Genomic DNA, 22,116 nt, shown 5'->3' on the forward strand with positions numbered 1-22,116 from the left:
TTGAAGGCAACTAGGGATTCTAAGAAGTAGAAATAAGGCCTCTTCTGAGTCTCAGTTTCCTCATCTGTAAAATAAAGGATTTGGACTCATCCAAGGTCACATAAGCAGTAAAGGAAGAGCGAGGATTTTAACAGGGAATCCTCTCTTCAAACCCGATGCCTTTTCCACTGTACCTATTACTATTAAGTACCAACTCTGTATGAGGCACTAAGGTCTCAATGAGAAGATAGGAGGTATTCAACTTCTCTTTCTCTTCCTTCTCTTAGCTTTCTCTCTTATATCAGCTTCTCTTTCTCTGATCTTATCAGCTGCAGTGAGTTCAACTATGGGACACTCTCTCTATATGCAGTCCTAGTATTTTTCCTCAGCTCCAGTCCCACATCTAGCACCCAAGGGACATCTCTGATTAGATGTCCTATCAGCATCTCTAATTTAACGCATCCAAAATGAAATTCATTACCTAAACCCTTCCTTCTTACAAATTTCACTCTTACTGTTCACAACATCTCCATTTTTCCAGTAACTCAAGTTCAAAACCTTTGAAACATCCTCCACTCTTCCTTTCCTTTCATCCACTCAGAGCCAATCAGTCAATAAGTCTTGTTAATTCTCCCTCCATGATATCTCTCACATCTCTCACATATCTCTCTCTCTCTCTTCTTTTTCTACAAGGTCACCACTTTGGTTCAGGCTCTCAGTACCTCTTTCCTGGACTATCAAAATAGCCTCCTAATTAGACTCCCATCTTCTAGTCTTTCTCCTCTCCAATCAATCCTCCACAAAGCTGTCAAAATATTCTTTTTTTTCTTTTTAATTTATTTATTTTTAGTTTTCAATATTCACTTCCTCAAGATTTTGAGTTCTAAATTTTCTCCCCATCTCATCCTTCTCCCCACCCCAAGATGGCATGTATTATGTATACCCCTTCCTCTAATCTGCCTTCCCTTCTATCTCTCCCCATCTTCTCTTATCCCCTACCCTTTCTATTTCCCTGTAGGGCAGGATATGTCAATACCTCATTTCTTGTATTTCTTATTTTCCAGTTGCATGTGAAAACAATTTTTTTTAACATGTATTTTTAAAACTTTGGGTTCCAAATTTTCTCCCTTCCTCCTTCCTCACCCACCCTCATTGAAAAGGCAAGCAACTCGATACAGGTTATAGATGTGTAGTAATGCAAAACATTTCCGTAGTAATTATGTTGTGAAAAACTAATTTTTTTCCCTTCATCCCCTCCCCCAATCTTCCCTCCCCTCTATCATCCCCCTGCTCTCTTGTCCCCTTTCCCCCTTATTTTCTTGTAGAGTAAGATAGATTTCCATACCCAATTGTGTATGTTATTCCCTCCTTAAGCCAAATCCTATGAGAATAAGATTCACTCATTCTCTCTCACCTTCCCCCATTTCCCCTCCACTGTAAAAGCCTTTTCTTGTCTGTTTCATGTGAGATAATTTACCCCATTCTACCTCTCCCTTTCTCCTTCTCCCAGTATAATCCTCTCTCACCCCTTAATTTTATTCTGTAGATATCACCCCTTCATCTTCAACTCACCCTGTGCCTTCTATCTATCTATCTATCTATCTATCTATCTATCTATCTATCTATCTATCTATCTACATACATATAATTTTTTCCCTCCAACTACCCTAATACTAACAAAGGACTCATGAGTTACAAATATTATCTTTCCATGCAGGATTGTAAACAGTTCAACCTTAATAAGTCTCTTGTGATTTTTATTTCCTGTTTACCTCTTCATGTTCCACTTGAGTCTCATGTTTGAAAGTCAAATTTTCTATTCAGCTCTGGTCTTTTCAGCAAGAATGCTTGAAAGTCCTCTATTTCACTGAATGACCTGAAGGATTATACTCAGTTTTGCTGGGTAGGTGATTCTTGGTTGTAATCCTATCTCCTTTGCCCTCCTGAATATTATATTCCATGCCCTGCGGTCCTTTAGTGTAGAAGCCGCTAAATCTTGTGTTATCCTGATTGTGTTTCCACAATACTTGAATTGTTTCTTCCTGGCTGCTTACAATATTTTCTCCTTGACCTGGGAACTCTGGAATTTGGCTACAATATTCCTAGGAGTTTTCCTTTGGGGATCTCTTTCAGGAGGAGATCTGTGGATTCTTTCAATTTCTATTTTGCCCTCTGGTTCTAAAATATCAGGGCAGTTTTCCTTGATAATTTCTTGAAAGATGATGTCTAGGCTCTTTTTTTGATCATGGCTTTCAGATAGTCCAATAATTTTTAAATTCTCTCTTCTGGATCTATTTTCCAGATCAGTTGTTTTCCCAATGAAATATTTCACATTGTTTTCTATTTTTCATTCTTTTAGATTTGTTTTACAGTGTCTTGATTTCTCATAAAGTCACTAGCTTCCAATTGCTCCATTCTAATTTTTAAGGAAGTATTTTCTTCAGTAATCTTTTGGACTTCCTTTTCCATTTGGCCAATTTTTCTTTTTAGGGCATTCTTCTCCTCATTGGCTTTTTGGACCTCTTTTGCCATTTGGGTTAGGCTATTTTTTAAGGTGTTATTTTCTTCAGTATTTTTTTGGGTCTCCTTTAGCAAGCTGTTGACTTGTTTTTCATGATTTTCTTGCATCACTCTCATTTCTCTTCCCAGTTTTTCCTCTACTTCTCTTACTTGCTTCTCATGAGCTCTTCCATGGCCTGGGACCAATTCATATTTTTCTTGGAGGCTTTGGATGTAGGAGCTTTGGCTTTGTTGTCTTCTTCTGGTTGTATGTTTTGATCTTCTTTGTCACCAAAGCTAGATAATATAGTCTGACTCTTTCTGTGCTGCTTGCTCATGATCCCAGCCAATTACTTGAGTTTTAAACTCTTTGTTAAGGTAGGGGTCTGCTTCCAGAGTGGAGAATGTACTGTCCCAAGCTTTGGGGGTTTTGTGCATCTGTTTGCAGAGATACTTCTAGGGACCTGTAAATGTTCAGTTCTTCCAAGGTGCTATGATCAAGTGCGAGGTGTTTACTCCTTTCCTGGCCTGTCCTCTGGTCTATGAGTGACCACAAGCACTCTTTTCTGTCTTGGAACTGTGAGAAGGATTTTCTCTTCAACACCACTACAAGCTCCACCACCCAGCACTCCTCCTTGCCCCAGGACCGCCACCCAGAACTGTGACCCAGATCCAAGTATGGGCAAAGCAAGAGAATCCTGCACCAGCAGAGAGATCTCTGCAATCCCTCTCTGATCAGCCACTGGATTCCCCCTCAGTCTGTGGGCCAGAAGCTCAGGAGGCAGCCTTGGGGCCAAGCGTGGGGACTACAACTGAGACCACCATACTTTTCTCTCACCACAGACACAGACTTTTCCCACTGACCTTCTAAGTTGTCTTTGGCGTTCGTGTGTTGAGAAGTTTGGAAACTGCCACAGCTGCCCACGATTCAGTCCTCTGAGGCCTGCTCCAGGTTTATTGAGACCTGTGTGCCCATGCTGAACTGTGCTCTTCTACCATTCTGGCGTGATGTACCTTTCTGGTCAACTATTCAGGTTGTCTTGGGCTGGAAATTTGTTTCACTCTGTCTTTTTGTGGGTGCTGCTGCTTTAGAATTTGTTTAAAGACATTTCTTATAGGTATTTGGAGGGGTTAGGGGGAGAGCTCAAGCAAGTCACTGCTTTTATTCTCCCATCTTGGCTCTGCCCCCTTCAAAAATATTCTTCCAAAAGCAGAGGCCTAACTATGTCCCATGCTCAAGAGCCTTCTATTTTTTGCATCCTCTCTTCCCATTCCCATCTAGAATGCAAACAGCTTGAGGGTAAGGACAGTTTTTTGTTTTGTCTTTGTCTCCTTAGCACCTAGCAAAAAGCCTTGAATGTGTTGTTTTTTGGTCGTGTCCAGCTCTTCATGATCCGGTGGACCATAGCAAACCAGTCCCTTCTATCCTTCACTGTCTCCCAAAGTCTGTCTAAGTTCATATTTGTGGCTTCCATGACACTATCTATACAACTCATCCTCTGCTGTCCCCTTTTTCTTTTGACTTCAATCTCTCCCAATATCAGGGTCTTTTCCAATGAGTCCCATCTTCTCATTATGTGGCCAAAGTTTTTAAGCTTCAGTTTCTGTATTTGGCCTCAAATACAGCAGGGGTTAATAAATGCTTGTTGAATTCAGTTGGACTGGATTGAAATAAAACAGGATGTCAACCATCAAGAAGCTGAAAATATATTTGAGCCCTGATTATCTCCTGCCTAGACTACAGTAATAGCTTCCCAACTGGTCTCCCTGCCCTCCAGTTTCTTCCTTCTCTAATCTGTTCTTCCACACAGCTGCCAAAATAAATTTCCTAATTCCCAAGTGTAATCAGGTTGCTTCTCTGCACAACAGCACCTACCCCCAAAACCCACCAATTTCATTGGCTCTCTATAGTCTATTGAACAAAATACAAACTTCTCAGCTTGGCCTTCAAAGCACTCCACTATTTGGCTTCAACACACATTCTCTTCTTCCGCTAGGCCCCTCTGGACTAATTCCATTCCTCAATTTCATCCTATCATTTTTTGCCTCAATATCTTTGTATCCATACACTGGTCTCCCCCCACCCCACGCTTAGAAGAATCCCCTCTCATATTTCTGTCTCCTGAAATCCTTCCACTCCTTCAAGGCCCAGTTCAGGTCCAATCTTCTCTAAGAAGCTTCCCCTGACTGTCTCAGATACAAGAAATCAATCAACATTTTTTATAAGTCCTGCACTTATAATATGACATGTAATATAATCCCCTAGGTGCTAAGGCTACAGATACAAAATGAAATTGCCCCTATCTCTAGGAATTTACATTCTACTGGCGGGGGGGAGCCAACATGTACACAGACAAGTAAATAAAAATAAAATATATACAGAATCAATACAAGGCCATTTCTAGGAGTGTTGGGCATTGCGGATGGGAGAGGGACATTCACAACTACAGGGATCACTTGAAGCCTCATGTCAAAGGTGGCATCCAAGCTCAGCCTGGAAGGGCTCCAGGAATTGCAAGAGATGAAAGTGAGGATGGAGACCTTCTTAGGTGTGAGAATAGCCCATGCAAAGGTGTAGTGGATGCAGGAGATAGCATTTGTATAGGGAAACTAGCAAGTAAACTAGTTGACTAGAAAGTAATGTTTGAGAGTGAAGTGAAATCAATCTAGAAAGATTGACTAAGCTTGACAGAGCCAAGGCCACTTTCATGGCCTTAGTGTAGGGCCTTGTCCATGCAACATGCTCAATCAATTTTTGTTGACATGGATACACCCAGTTAACTATCTCTATCTGGAGGCAGAGTGTAATAAGGGCCATAAGATTTGTTTGTTTGTTTGTTCATTCATACAAAGTGCTAAGACAAAGCTGAGGAAAGAGAGAACAGTTGTGTCCTAGTGGAATGAATGCTGATTTGAGGTCCAAGGACCTGGGTTTGAATCCTGCTTCTGCCACTTACTACCTGTGTGACCTCAGGTAAGTCACTTAACCTCTTGGGACCTCAATTTCTTCATCTATAAAATGAGGGGGTTGGCCCAGAAGGCCTCATTCTAATTCCATCTTAGTGGGGATCAGTGGAAGCTTTGTGGAGGAAGACTGGACTTTGAATGATGAGAGAGACATCAGCAGGCAGAGACAGGGAAGGGCGGGAAAAGGAATCCCCGGCATAGAGGACATTGTGGACAAAGGCATGGAAGTAGGGGAATAGTAAGAACAAATTTAGGGAATGATAGAGAGTCCTATTTGACTGCAGCGATACTAAGCCTCCCACATCAAATCAGTTCTAGGAGTTCTGGATGAATCTCTTGTCTTTCTCTTAGAGGCTAATAATGAGGTTGCTGAGGGGTCTGCCTACCCCCAGGTTAGTAGACATTAGCCAAATATTGGGTGTGCTTTTTTTTTTTGTAGGAGACAGGGAGCAGCTTTGATCTAATATCACAGTGATGGCCTCCTGTTGGAATGTCATACAGGGGATTTGTGCTTTGGGTAGGAACTGCCCAGCCCCCTGCGCAGCCCCCCATCCCAGGCAATGTCTATTCCAACTATAAGACTATGATTCTGTGGATGTTTTCCTACCCTGAGTGGCCGTGAATGACAATCCCAATGTATCTGGGGAGACAGAGTGTTTTAGAAGAACTACATCTGAAGTCAGAAGACCTGGGTTCAAATCCTGGCCCTGTTACTTTAACAACTCTGAACCTCAGTTTCCTCACTGTAAAATGAGAATTAAAAAACGACACACACAAACTACTTACCTCAAAGGTTGGTTTAGGGAAAATGCTTTGTGAACCTTATAGAGATGTGAGCTATGATTATCCTTTCCCTGGTCCCAGGAGCAAGAGGGGAGGAAAAGAGAGATGGTCCATCTGCTGAGGCTGCCCAATCAGATACTTGCAGCCAGGGGTCCCTGTTCAAATGGTTGCAATCACCAGACCACGACCTCCAGCACATCTCCACCAGACTGGCTGGTCCAGGCCACAGGAGTCAAGCCTTCTGGGCTCCATCCTTACTTCTACTGATTGCCTCTGTCATCTTGGGGAAGTATTTTTGCCTCCGGGGACCTGTTCCTTCAACTCCAAAACTGAGACAATCTCTGCTTCTGTCTGCTCCTGAGCATGGAAATAAGTGAGATAATGTCTGGAAAGTGCTTAGAGTTCCCAGGAGGGCCGTGCTCTAGAAATTCATAAGACCCATATAAACAATAACAGTGAAGTGATTTCAACGTCATAGGAGGACCTCAGACACTCTGGCAGATTTCTTCAGAGTTGAGAAAACATCTCCAGCGGGAGCAAGGAACAAGCCTCATGGAGCCCTGCCCTCCAAATGGAAAGAAACATAGGAGCGTAGAATATCAGATCTGGAAGGGACCTCAGAGGTCATATATCGCATTTCACCCCTTCATGCACCCTCCATTTCAGTCAGACTGGCCTGTGAGCTCTTACCTTGAACACAACATTACATTTCCTACCTCTGAGCATTTGCCCAGGTACAGCCCCCCTGCCTAGAATGCAATCACTCCTCACCTCTGTAACCTTATAGAGATGTGAGCTGTGATTATATAAATTATTTATAATTTATTAAGTTCCTTAGCTTCCTCCAACTGCACAGCTTGGCCCTGATTTCTACTCAAGGGGTTAACAGTCTCTTTCTTTTAAATTTATTTTATATGACTTCAAACAGACTTTGTATTTACTTCTTGTGTACAGGTGGTGTTCCTCTCTTCTTCACCTTCTCCCTTCTGCACCCCAGGAGAATGTAAACAATTCCTTCAGGGCAGGGACAATTTTGATTTTTTTCTTGTGTATTCTCAGAGCTTGGCCCAGTGCCTGGCATATAGTGGGTGCTTAATAGATGTTTATTTAGTTGGCCAGAACTGAATTGGATTAATCCTAGTCTAACTTCTTCTGCCTGAGAAGGAACTCTCTCTAAAACAGTGAGACACCCCCTCCCCCCCTCCCCCCCTGCCCTCGAGATTCAGTCCCTCGCCCTCCCAGTAAATCCCAGGCCTGTGTGGTATGTTCTAGGATCATGCCTCTGTCCAGTCAGCTCTTGGAGCAGTTATCTCTGACCCTCTCAAAGGGCTGTTGTCATCCCCAGGCTCCCTTCAAACATTCTGGGAAGAGGCGTGGACGGGGAGGATTACAACGAAAGGGCCCCAAACCCTGGGTGACACGTTTGATTTTTTTGTTTGTTTGTTTTTGGAGAGGGCTCATCTGGTTTTAATCCTGTGAAATTTAAAAAATGTCCCTGGGAAGGAACATCTTCTATTTTTAAGCTCCTCCCAGATGGGTTGGGTAAGATGAGCTCTGACTGCCTCTATGTTCTTTGGGGACCCAAGCTGTGGGAAGCTCTATCTCCAGAGCTTTCTCCCTGAGACCAGGCATCACAGGCCCCGAGGAAAGCCCAGTGAAGAAAGTCTTTTCGCATCCCTGGAACCAGGAGCCTTCCTGCATGAAGAGAGACAATCTAAATTCTTGTCCTGGCTTGGTTACTAGTTCTTGGGCAAATCAGATTACCTCCCTGGGCCTCAGTTTTCTTATCAATAAAATGGGGTTCAGATGATCTTTAAGGTCCCCCTGACCAGGTCTAACATTCTGGGTATTTGATTATGACTCACCAGCATCCTTCCCCCAGCTTGTTAATGACTGTGATCCATTTTATTTCATGAGACCCTGATGCAGGCTGTGGGGCAGGTGCAGAAAAGACAGGCGCAGACAGCGTTCATTCCCAAATTCTCACACCTCAGTCTAAATTGTCCCCAGGGCCAGGTAGCCACAAATTATTAGCCTACCTATTACTGGGCCATCTGGATTTTCCATCTTTCAAGAAGCAAGATCAGTTTTCGTTGGCCCCTCCACTGCCAGAGCCAGAGTGAGCATGGAACAAAAGAGGCTTTCGTCCATTACACCAACATCCAAGAGGACTTCCTCTGTGGATGGGCGTATTTCTCAGCTATGACTACTGGCCTATACCTGGCCTTCCCATCTTCAGGCCTGTGCATCCACAGCACAACTGCCCCATGCTCCCAACCTAAGACTTTCATTGTCCTAACACTCTGTCCAGCCCACTTCCTCTCTTCAGTCCTGGGGCAGTAAGGAGGCAGGGCTGGACTCCCTTCTCCTGGCAGGACTGTACCCACAGAAAAATTACGTACATGTACATAGATAGATGTGGATAGATAGATAGACAGATAGATAGATAGATAGATAGATAGATAGATAGATAGATTAGATAGATAGATAGATAGATTAGATAGATAGATAGATTAGATAGATAGATAGATAGAGGGCACAGGGTCAGTTGAAGATGAAGGGGTGATATCTGGAGAATAAAATTAAAGGGTGAAAGAGGATTACACTGGGAGAAGGAGAAAGGGAGAGGTAGAAAAGAAAAGACTCTTACAGTGGAGGGGAAACGGGAAGGCGAGAGGGAGTGAGTGAATCTTATTTCTTATAAGATTTGGCTTAAGGAGGGAATAATATACACACTCAATTGGGAATGGAAATATGTCTTATACTACTGGAAAATATGGGGAGAAGGGGACAAGAGAGCAGGGGGGTGATAGAGAGGAGGGCAGATTGGGAAAGGGGGTAAATCAGAAGCAAACACTTCTGAGGAAGGACAGGGTCAAAAGAAAGAATAGAATAAATGGCGGGGCAGGATAGGATTAAGGGAAATAGAGTTAGTTTTTCACAACATGATTACTATGGAAGTGTTTTGCATAACTGCACACGTATAACCTATATTGAGTTGCTTGCCTTTTCAATGAGGGTGGGTGGGGAGAGAGGAAGGGAGAAAATTTGGAATCCAAAGTTTTAAAAACACATTTAAAAAAAATGTTTCCACATGCAACTGGGAAATAAGAAATACAGGAAATGGGGTACAGAAATCTATCCTGCCCTACAGGAAAATAGAAGGAGAAGGGGATAAGAGAACAGGGGGAGAGATAGAAGGGAGGGCAGACTAGGGGAAGAGATATTCAGAATGCATGCCATCTTGGGGTGGGGGAGGGGTGAGATGGGGTGAAAATTTGGCACTCAAAATCTGGTGGAAGTAAACGTTGAAAGCTAAAAATAAATAAATTTTAAATTTAAAAAAAAAGACTGCACCCACAGTCAGACTCTCTTTTGTTTGTCCCCCTCCAGTATCCTTTGCCCTTCTGTGGCCCAGTTGTTTTTGCTCCAGGTCAAAGAATTCCTAGTTATGGCTCTGGGTTACTAGGCTTACAGAGGGAATCTTCTCTTCTTTAACTTATCTGGTATTTGGGATTAATTGTGCCTGAGAACAGCGGACTTTGCGTGACAGACAGGGAAGGTGTACATAGAAGAATAAGGAGGAGAAGCAAAAATCAAGGCCATGGCATGGAGGAGAAGGAAGTTTCATCCCCAGCCAGCCAGAGACAACACCTTCATCATTATCAATCGGCAACGACATGAAGGAGACCTGGTTTGCTCAGAACAGGCCTAGTTGTCAATCATCACTTCGGTCTAGTTGACAGAGAAGCAGTGAAGGAGAATATATCAGCAAGGCCCAACTGGATGAGACGGGAAAATTATCCAGATTGGAGCTGAGAAGGCCCGGTGCCTGCTGTATACAAACTGTGAAGTGCCTTTTGTGTCTTTATGAATTGCCGTAGCTGAGTTTGAGACAGAGAATATGGTAGTTCACAAAAGCTAGTGCTCTTTCCAGATTACTCTGCTGCCTCCCAGATGTACCAGATACAATCTCTCCTTGCTTGCTTCCCTTCCTCCCTTCCCCTCTTTTTTCTTACCTCCTTCTTGTGAGTGCCATGTTATGAGAGTTACAAGTGGATCCTGGGGAGAAGCCATCTAGGAACGAAGCAGGTTCCAGACTGAGATGTAGGAGGTCTGGGAAATGTGGCTGTTTATAAGACCTCCCAAATAGTTTGCACAGCTAGTAAGTGGAAAGTTGAGATGGAAATATAGATCTCCTTTCCTCCAGAATATTCTGCTCATCATGAGGCTTAGAGTAGGCCAACCCTGCAACATCCTGCTGAGGGGGACAATCCTCCTGATCTTGCCCTGGTGTTCAGCCAGGGGACTGGGAAAAAAGGAGAATCACTAGCTGCTTTCTTAAGTTTCCAGGTCAGAAATGTGATCACTTTAAGCAGAACAACAGCAGGAGACCCCTAGGGCTGTGGCTGCTGATAGGTCCTCTCCAGACCCTCACTCACTTGGCTCCAAAACAGCCCCTTGCATTGGGCCCCAATAAAAGTGAGGATGAGTTAGAAAGTTAGAGTCAGATAACCGGGAGCCAAATCCCACCACTGCCACTAGGGTCATAGCATCAAGGATTTAAAGCTGGAAGACACCTCAGAGACCATTCTATCAATGAGTTGTAAGTATTTATTAAGCACCTACTACTATGTGCCAGGCACTGTGCTAAGTGCTGGAGATACAAAAAGAGGCAAAGACAGTCCCTGCCCCCATGGAGCATACAGCATAATGGGGGGAGATACCATATGAACAACTGTGTACAAACGAGCTGTATAGAGGAGAAAGAGGAAGTGATCAACGGAAGGGAAGGCGTGACAATTAAGAATGATTGGGAAAGCCTTCCTGTGGAAGGTGAGCGTTTAGTTTAGATTTGAAGGAAGCCAGGGAAGCCAGTAAGTGAAGAGAGAGAATTCTAGGAGGGGAAGAAAACCAGGGGAAAATGCCGGCAGTCTGGAGAGGGAGTGTCTTGTTCAAGGAACAGCTGAAGCCAATGTCGATGGATTGAAGATGACATGACAGGGAGTAAGGTGCAAGAAGATTGGAAGGGTGTGTGTGTGTGTGTGTGTGTGTGTGTGTAGGGGGGTAGGTTAAAAATTTATACTTCATCCTGGAGGCAATGAGGAGCCACTGGAGTTTATTGAGTAGGGGGTGATGTGGTCAGACTTGTGCTTTAGGAAAATCATGTTAGTGGCTGGATGGAGGATGGACTGGAGTGGGGAGAGACTTGAGGCAGGCAGACCCACCAGAGGCTACTGCAATAATCCATAGCCATATCAGATGAGAGAAGGGGAAGTATTGGAGAAACATTGCAAAGATGAAAATCGACAGGCCTTGGTAACTCATTGGCTATGGGGGATGAGAAATAGTGAGGAATCCAGAATGACCTCCTAGCCTGAGGGCCTGGGAGGATGGTGTTGCCCTCTACAGTAACAGGGAAGTTTGGAAGGGGTAGTATCGGGGGTGGGGAACCTGTAGCCCGGAGGCCACATGTGGCCCTCTAGGTCCTCAAGTGTGGCCCTTTGACCAAATCCAAACTTCACTGTGAAGGGTCTGAGGTTCCCCACCCCTGGTGTAGATTTTAGAGGGAAAGACAATGAGTTCCATTTTAGACATGTTGAGTTTAAGATGGTCTCTGAACAACCCCATCATTTCACATTTGAGGAAACTGAAAGCCAGTGAGGTTGAGTTGCCCAGGAACATGTAGGTAATAAATAGCAGAGCCGACTGAAATCTTCTAACTCCAAACCTAGTGTACTTGCCACTGATCTACGCTTCTTCATAATTCTACTAACTCAAAGTGGGACTTTGAATAAACCAGCTCCCCTCTTGGGGCCTCAATTTCCTTCCCAGAAAAGGGAAGGGAATAAGCATTTACATAGTGCCTACTATGTGCCAGGCACACTACTAAGTACTAAATAGTATCTCATTTGGAAAATGAGTGGGCTGGATTTCTAATGCCTTTTAACTCAAAATCCTTCAATCCTACAGTTCACAGAGCTCTCCCACCAGACTTGGAGATTTTCTGGCTCAAAGAGGGGATGGGAAAGGAGAGAGTGGGTTGGCACCCAGTGCCTGGGACACTTGGGACCTCTCCCTTGGTTTGCTAGTTGACCATCTCTTCTTCCTTCACCTTGCAAAGAGTGGAAATTCCCCAGCCCTATCCTTTCCTCCCTTCCTCCCTCCCTGGCATGCCTGGAGGCTTAAGTGCAACTCACCAGTCCATAATAAAATTTAAAACAAGACAGCAATCCTGGGAGGATGAATGAAATTAATGCTAATAAAAGTGCTTTGAGCTCCGTGGAAGAGAGTTGCCTTCCAAGCACCAGGTATCATTATTGGGGAGGACAGAGACAGCTCTTTTTTTTTTTTTCAAACTGTGTTCCCCCATTATTAGCTCATTTCTCAGGCTGGTGGGTTGGGAGAAGAAAGATTGGGTCCTTAAGGGAGAAAGCCAAGACCCAGGAGGAGGAGAAATTCTAACCAATCACTAGCACCAGACTACTGTTTCCAGAATTCCACTGTTCTCCAAGATTTCACAAAGAATGCAAGAGGGAAGCCCCAGAACCCTCCTTGTCCTCCATTCTTGGGTTCCCCACTCTTCTTTTTCCTTCAGTTGGGAAGGTACTGAATTAACAATACTGTTGTCTCTTAATGTGGGAGAGATATGGTTCTGAGCCTACAGGCTGGCCTGGAAGAAGGCACTTTTATTAGTAGTTTGAAAACCCTGGCCTCTGAAAGTTCAATGTGGAACCTACTCAGCTCCTGAATGGCTTCTCACTGGTCCCTTTGTGAAACTGGTAACTCTTGGCCCCTGGCACTCATAACAGAAGAAAGAGAGGAAGTGAGGGAGAGAGGGGATGTGCCTGGAGTGGCTGGGAGATGGTAGGGTAGGGTGGAGAAGAATATTAGACTAAAAGGCAGGAGACAGGGTCTACTCTCCTCTCTGCCTCTCATTCTGTGTGACCTGAGGCAAAACCCTTCCCTTCTCTGATCCTCAGTTCCTCAGCTATAAAATGGGGTGGGGCATGATGGAAGAAGGTTCTATTAGGTGATTTCCAAGGTCTTTTAAGGCTTTAACAATGGAGGATTCTGGGAAGTCTTGAAGTCCATCTCAAGGTCGAAGAGGATTTTCTTCATTGACTGCCAACCCAAACACACCTTCAATTCAACAAGCATTTATTACCTACTATTTGCTAGAAACTGCTGTGCTTGGAGTTTACTAGTCATTGCCCTCAAAATGCTTATATTCTTCTGAGGGTAAACACTGAGTACACCAATAAGAAAATGTAAAATAGAAACATCTGAAATAGAAAGCAAGTGGGTGGGTAGGTACTAACAACTGGGAGGGGATCGGAAAGACTTCAAGTAGGAGGTGGCATATGAGCTGTGCTTTGGAAGAGAGCTAAGGATTCTACCACTCACATGTGAAGAGGGAACCAATCTTGGACCTGGAGGAATCCCAGGCAAGCCTCCTTAATCAGGGACCTACAGCAATCTGTCACTGTCAAGGTCACTGGCATGTGTGTAACTCATTCTCTGTGACACAGTTTATACAAATCCTTTGCAAAGTGCCAGTTGTAACAAGCAGCTCTCCAGGGCCTGGGCAGCTGCCAAGAGGACCCTGGGTAGTCAACCAGGGACCTATCCTTGTCCATCCTTGTCTGGTCCTTCAGGCAGCTTGGGGGGTGGGGCGGGGAGGGGAGGAGACCACTGCTGCCTGCATGCTGTGCTGTCCTGGTAAGGCTCAGTATAGTGTGTCTCCTCTGATCTCTGAAGCCTGGGATAGAAGGGAAAGGAAGCACTTTCCCCAGGGTCTCCTTTCTCCCTGGTGAGGAACTCTGCACTGGAGGTCTATAGTCCAACACATTAGCTAGCTTTGTGTAAATGGCAGATTTTATAAGCATGCCATCTCCACCTCTATCCAAGTCACTGATAAAAGTTGAAATGGCCCAAGGCCAGCCACAGATCCCTGGAGGACTCCTCCAGACATATCTTTTCTAGTTGGCATTGAACCATCCATGATTATTCTTTGGATCTGGCCAGCTGTTCCCCAACCATGTAACTGATGTTCTCTAGCCCACATTTCTCCATCTCATTTACAAATATACATCAGCTACTTTATAAAATATTTTGCTAAAATATAGGTTAAATGGTATCTACACCATTTCCCTGATCAGCCTTATAAAGTTGATAGAAAAGAAAAAGAGGTGACTGGCATGGCCGGTCCTTGCTTCCTTTTTGAGATATTTACAAACCATCCCTTTAATAACACATTCTAGAATTTTGCCCAAGTACACTGGCCTGTATTTTTTTAGGCTATATTCTCTTCCTTTTTTGGAAAACTAGGACGTTGAGTCTTCCTTGGTCCTGTGGTAATTTTCCCATTCTCCATTCTGTCAAGAAAAACTTCCTAAAAATGAGAGCTATCCAAATGTAGAATAAGTGCCTCAGGAAGTGAGCTCTCTTGTTTAAAGTCATCCCGCAAAGGCTGGATGGCCCTTTGTTGAGTGTGTGACAGTGAGGATTCCTTTTGGGGATGGGTACATTAGCTAACAACCGAGGTGTCTTCTGAATCTCAAATTCTATGATTCTGGGGTAGGAGGGTAAAGGGGGTGGGCACTTCAGTCTGGCTTTATGTTTGCCAAAAAGCTAAGGGAAGAAGCTGGAGCCAAGTTCAGGTGCAGGCAGCTGGATACAGGAATCAGCACAATGTAAGGAAATGAGCTGAAAGGGCCAGACACAGCCTTTGGGAAATAAAAACAGAACAACAGCAGAAGAAAAAAAAATAACCTCAGCCTGAGAAAATTGGGGAAACAGTAAAGGGGATGTGCCAGTGGGGCCAATGAGGGGGGGGAGAGGGGGAAGTGGGGGAGACGAGGCAGAGTGCAGGAAGTACAGGCTAAGGGGACAGGCTCCTTAAATAGAATGTTTAGATGGATTGGTGATGTCCCTGAAGTGGGCACTACCCTGCACCAAGGTACAGATTGCAACCCATCCATGCTTTTCCGTCTTGTGTAAGTCTTGTCCTCATCTTTTCTTAAATCCTCCCATGGGCCCAGCCCTCTCACCTCTTCCCCACCCCCACTGAAATCCCCATTTGTATTCTTTTAGGATTTTATGATGGATACCACAGCAACGATGGATCATCTCTCCATTTCCACATGTGACCAGTCCATCACATTTTCCAATCATACACGTTCCAGCCAATGTCTTTTACACCATCTCTCAGTCACAAGACCTCCCTGTCTACATGCCACAGCCTGTTTACACCCACTATTGCCCTTTGGGTCACCAGCAATTTTGATTCTTCTGAGGTCGTGGTATCCCATGATTCATGCCTGTAAAGCATCACAGGTAGTATTCAGACACTAATTCTCTATTCTTCATTACAAGGCAGAACTAGGTACAATGCATGGAAAATACAGGGAGATAGACATTGGCTTGGCATAAGCCAGAACTTTCTGTTTTTAATTTTTTTATTAATTTATTTGGCTTTATCAACAATCACTTCCATATGCTTTTGAGTTTAAAATTTTCTCCCCCTTCCTCCTCCCTACCCTCCCCAAGACAGCGCACAATGTGATATAGGCTATACATTTACATTCCTATTAAACACATTATCACGTTAGTGATGTTGTAAGTAAACATTAGAACCAATAGGAGGAACCAGCAGAAAGAGGAAACGAAACTCAACAGAAGAGAAAAAAATAGCAATTCAACTTCCATAGTTCTTTCTTTGGATGTGGAGAGCATTTTCCATCACAAAAGCCAGAACTTTCTAACAGTTCAAGGTGTCCAGTGGAAGCCCAGGGCTACCTGTTCCTGAATGTGTTGAAGCAGAGGATGGAGCACCTCTTCAGGGTGCTGCCTGCAGGGAAGGGGAAGGCTGAACTGGATTCCCTCTGAAGTCCCTCCTAGCATGAGGATTCTTTGATGCTTCCTGAGCCCAGACAGTTTCCTTACACAGTGTCTCCAGGATCACAATCTATTTACAGCCCTTCACACCCTAGGCCCTTCCTTTACACCTTCCCATCTTCTTACACTTTACTCCCCTTCATATACTCCACAGTCCATCTGCACTGATCTCCTCACTGTTCCTCCCACATAACATACCATCCCCTGCCTCCGTGCAGTTGCACTGGCTGTCCCTCATACCTGGAATGCTCTCTCTCCTCACCTTGAACTCCTGGCTTCCTTCAAGACTCATATTAAAACCAACCTCCTGCCAGAGGTTTTTCTAGGTCCTTGTTCCCCAACCTTGCAGTTCCTTCCCTCTGAGATTAACTGCCATTGACAACGGCATGTATCTTGTTTGTCCATAGCTATTTGTGTATGTTGTCTCTCCCATAAGAATGGGAGCTCCTTGAGGTCAGGGATAAGCTTTTGCCTTTCTTGGTATCCCCAGTGCTTCCCTTGGGGTCTGGAACATAGTAAGCATTTACCGAATGCTTTAGACTGACTCACCTGTGCCTAATGCTGATAATATTCATAATAAAGTACTTTAAAGTTAACAAAGCACTTTACAGACAAGCTCTCTCTTAAGCCTCCCAACAGCTCTGGGAGGTGGCTACTACAGGTATAATTATACCCACTTTGCCTGTGAGGAAACTGAGACTTAGAGAGGTTAAATAATTTGCCTATGGCCATGTAGCTATTTTAATAACTATTTGAGATAGATCAATCCATCAAATAGCATATAGTAAGCACCCATTATGTACCCCAACTGTGTGAGGCACTCAGGTTACAAAGACAGAAAAGTAACAGTTATTGTCCTCAAGGAACTTACATTCTATTGGGATTTGAACTTGCATCATCCTGAACTCTTCCTGAGTTCAAATCTGGCCTCAGATACTAACTGTGTGACCCTGGGCAAGTCACTTAACCTTGTTTGCCTCAGTTTCCTCATCTACAAAATGAACTGGAGGAGGAAATTGTAAACCACTCCAATATCTTTGCCAAGAAAATCCCAAAACAAAGAGTTGGATAGGACTGAAAATGACTGAACAACAACATCCCGAATGTATGTTAGCACTCTACCCAGTATGGGACACTGCCCTGACAACCCTGAATAATGGGGAGATGGAGCCCTGGGCTGAAGAGCCAGGAGACAAAAGGTGGGGTTCTAGTCTAGCTCAACTAACTGTGTAACCTTGAAGAAGTCACTCATCTTTCTAGGCTTCAGTTTCCTTATCTGTCAAATGAAGGTGTTCGATGTTATAACGCCCCTCTCACAGACAACCAACTAGAACTTTCTGTGTCCTTTCCACAAGGACACAGCACACACTGAGAGTGGATGTAGTGGGAGACATCGGGTGGGCTGATGGACCAGGCACCAGCACCACGAAGGAGATAAAGAGTCCTAGGACACTGACTTGGTGGGAAATCCCCTGTCCTTGGTGCTGCCTAGTCTCGTCGTTTCTCAGGCCACAGATCTCTTTGGGAGACAAAACACCCGCTCACCATAGGCCACAGCATTTCCGACCCCATCCCTAATCAGGACATAGCTTAATGAGAGCATCTGTTAAGCCTTTTGTGCCAGGCACTGTGCTAAGTGCTGGATATACAAAAGCAAGTAAGTCAGATAGTCCCTGCCTTCAAAGAGCTTACAATCTAAGAAAAGAAGGCAATACAAAGGACAGCTACAATTGGAAGTGGAGTGAATCCTGGTTCAGACCAGTGTGGTTCTAGGAAATGGTGTGGGGCCTGACTGGGAGCAAGACTTTGTTGTTGGTGGTGCGTATTTGCCATTTGCCATTAACTCACCCCCAAAGAAACCCCTTCTTGAAATAAACAAATAAGCATAGTCAAAGCAAAACAAAGTAACAAACTGGCTATGTCTCAGAAGGTATATACTAAATATGTAAGTCTAGCCTGTCCTCAGCATGCTTTTTCATCAGTCTTCTGAAATCATGACTGGTCATGGCATTGATCAGCATTCTAAAGTCTCCCAAACTTCAGCACTTTCTAAAACCTTTTTCATTCATTTGTCAACAAAACATTTTTTTAAAAAAAAATCTACCAAAGGAAAGTGCAAGATATTCAAGAGAATTCAAAAACAAGCAATTTTGTTACTGCCTTAAATATACACTTCTTAAAAAAGGTAAACCATATAACAATTAGTCAGCCATACACACAAACTACTTAGCTCACAGGTTGGTTTGAGGAAAATGCTTTGTAAACCTTATAGAGATTTGTCATTAAAATACTTCCTATGTGCTGGGGTGTATGGGATGCGCAGAGAGAACCAGCACCTCTGGTGTGAGGACTTGCCGAGCCCTTTTCAGGGCTGCTCATCCACCCTTGGTGTCTACCTGGCACTCAACTCTCACCTGTGCCTCCAAGAAACTGTAGCATGCACAGCAGCCACACCCCAGTAAAACCATCTTGGCAGATGGACTAAACCAGGTTAAAGGTAACTGAAATGCCTCAAACCCATTGGTGAGTTAGAGGGATGTCCATCCCAAGCGTGTGAAGACTTCCCAGGAAGGATAATGCAGGTTTCAGGCCTGGGTGCCTATGAGATAATGGTACCCTTGATGGTGATTGGAAAGTTAAGAAAAGAGAAATGCAGTGGGGGAAATAGAACTACTTTTCTTTTGGATATCTTGAATTTGAGATGCCAACAGGTTATCCAGTTTGGTATGTCCAAGAGGCAGTTGGTGATGCTGGTGACTGTAGCTCAGCAGATGGACTAGGGCTGGATAGATAGAGTCACAGCCTCATATACAATCCTCTTTTTTTTTTTGTTCTTCTTTGTATATTACTAAGTTTTGTGTGTATGTGTGTGTATTTCAAGTGCTCCTACCACAGAGAATTCTTCCCATATTTATAATGGAAACTATCCTAAGTATTGAGGTAATATTAATACAAATATTACGGCAGCCTGAGTGGGGCAGGAGTGAGGAGAACACTTACAGAACTCCTTTCTATAGGGAAAAGCTACACACAATATTTACTCGCATGGCCCTGGGCAAGCTGGGCTTTGCTGTTCACGTTCCACTTTGGTCTTCCTGAGCCTGTCCTCCTGCTGTGGAGAGTTTTGTCAGGTTTTTTTCAGTGGCAGGAGAAGTAATTAAAGCCCCATGGTTCCCTTCCAACCAGCAGTGGGTTGGATGGGAGGACCTGGCACCTAAAACCTGGCAACTGACTCCTTCTGCCCTTCTTCAGGTGGGTCAGTAATCCACAAGGTAGACCAAACAATCCCCATGAGTCCAGGGTTCTAGGACCACAAGGCCTTTGCTTTTTTCTCCTTGGGTTGGAAGCATATGAAAAGGATAACTTATTCAGAAGCCATTGGGAAAATGCCCAATGGCCTCTGGGGTAAGACAGCCCTGGTCCTTTTCCCACAATGAATCACTCCATGAAGCATTTCAGGAGAGTCACATGAGAAGCTAAAGAGTCAGGGGAGAACGTGGGGAGGGCATGGGAGGTGCCAAGGGAGTGGAGGGTATCAAGGGTTCTCTGCCCAGCTCCCACCTAGCTTGCAAGACAATGAAGGGCAGGATTTACCAAGCCCTTCCCCATGCCCTGAGCCAACCTGGGCCATGTTCCATGGGATGAAACAAGGCCAAGGGAAAATCCCAAGCTCAGAAGGGAGTTTGAACTATGAAGGTCAGCATGGGTGGAGAAACCCTTGTAACCTTTCCAGGGTTACATTTAGAACTTAGAGGGGTCTTTGCAAAGGGGAAGGATAATGGGTGGAACATTGCACATATGAGGCAGCTTGGTGGTACCATGGAATAAATGTTAGCCCTGGAATCTGGAAGACCAAAGTTCAAATCTGGCCTCAGATACTTCCTAGCTGTGTGACCTTGGGCAAGTCACTTAACCTCTGTTTGCCTGAGTTTCCTCAGCTATAAAAATGGGGATAATAATAATACCTACCTTCCAGGGTTGTTGTGAGGTTCAAATAAGATGGTATAAAGTATATAATATTATATAGGTAGATAGATAGATAGATAGATAGATAGATATCCTGGAACATTTGTTGTTCAATCTTGTCTGACTTTCTTCCATGGGGTTTTCTTGGCAAAGACACTGCAGTAGTTTGCCACTTCCTTCTTCAGTGTGTCCTCATTTTTACAGATGAGGAACTGAGGCAAATAAGGATTAAGTGACTTACCCAGGGTCTCACAGATAGTAAGTGTCTGAGGCAGGAATTGAATTCAGATCTTCCTGACTCCAGGCCTGTTGCTCTATCCGCTGTACCACCTAGCTGCCTTGTGCTTAGCATATGGTAAGTACAATATAAATGTTTGTTGTAACAATAGTTACTATTACTCAGTTTATGTGTTACTTAGTTAACTGCTTTTCCCCCTTTTCTTTGGAAAACTTTGTTACAAAGGATGGTCCAATGGGTAGGAGAAGGAGGAAAGTTATATTTGGAAATGATAAGGTAAAAACAAAATATATGAATAAAAAAGTGTTGGGGTTTGTTTTGTTTTTTTTTAATCTAGAGCTGGAGTTTGGATAAGTTAGGGTAGTGGTCCCTTGCCTCACAGGGGGTCCCCTAACCTAGGCAACACCAGGACAAGCACCAAAGCTTTTCTAAGTTTTTGACCTCTGATGTCCATGGACTCTCACCAGGCTTCTCATGCTCATCTAGGGCCTTGGATTCATTGCAAGGGCATCAGCATGATACAGTCAGTCAGTTACCAAGCATTTATCAAGTGCTTACTATGTGTCAGGGACTGTGCTAAGAGCTAGAAATAGAAAGAAAGGCAAAAAAGACGCTCTTTGCCCTCAGAGGGCTTACATTCTAATGGAGGCACATGCAAACAGCTATGTACATGTAAGATACAGGCAGAGTGCTGTTTATCTGGCAGCTTGCCATAAGCACAGACCTGACCAAAGGCAAAAAAGGACATTGGACATAGAGAGTGGAGTGGAGCGAGTTCTGGGAGTGGGAGCACGGTCTGGGGCTGATACTAACTGGCTGTGACACCTTGGGTGAGTGACTTCACCTTTCTGGGTCTGAGCCTCCTGGAAGTAGCATTATTTCTCTGCCGCTCTTCACAGTATTGTGAGCAAGCCTAACTTTAAAATAATGTAGAAATGTGAGCTATTATGCATATGAGACAATTGTGAGGTCCATTCCACCCCCCTGAAGTCTCTCTGAGTCCAGACTAGGGGTGTTTTGGGGGTCAGGAAGGAATCCCTCTGATTCTCTCTGAGTCATCCCTCCTTTGCCTTGGGCAGAATGTGGGCTGGAAAAAGGTGTCAGTCGCATTCCTCTTAAAGCCCATGTCTTAGGCCTTAACAAAGGGAGGAAGGATCAGGGCTGCCCACAGCATAATGGTGAAGACTGAAAGGTTTGTTTTTGGTGTGTCAACCCCTGCCTCATCACACACATCCACCCCACCCCTCAGCTCAGCCTGACACTCCCTGCTTGGCAGACACTTACTCTGGGGGCTTCATTGTCTGGGGTCTCTGTCCTCTCCGCCTGGCACCTCCACACTGGTCCTCCTGACCCTTGGGTAATTGGGTGTGCCCTCCACAGTCAGGGCTTGTAACCAGGGATGTGTTGGCAAACGCTTAATGACCAGCTGCACAAAACACTTTTAAATTTAATCTGCATTAACATTTTCTTTACCAATTTCTGAAGTCTCTAGGCAGTTAACAAACCAATAAATCAAGTCAAAAGTAACATTTGTCAGTTTCCAAGGTGTATAAATGCGCCTTCTGAATTTAACAATCTCTATCCACAGCAGGCTAGAGCCATTTCCAGCAAAGCCCTGCTTGTGACTCTCCTCTCCCTATCCTGCTGAAAACGCCTGGCCTTTTCTGCTCTCTAAGCTTTCTAAGGTGACAGTTGACTAATTAGACACCAAATCTACTGGAATGTGCTAATGGAAAAGAACTTGAAAGTACCTCTCCATCCCCAACACCCTCCCTCCTTCCTCT

The sequence above is a fragment of the Phascolarctos cinereus genome, unplaced genomic scaffold (assembly GCF_003287225.1).
Source record: "Phascolarctos cinereus isolate Bilbo 61053 unplaced genomic scaffold, phaCin_HiC Scaffold_2;HRSCAF=192, whole genome shotgun sequence".
In the NCBI taxonomy this organism is placed as follows: domain Eukaryota; kingdom Metazoa; phylum Chordata; class Mammalia; order Diprotodontia; family Phascolarctidae; genus Phascolarctos; species Phascolarctos cinereus.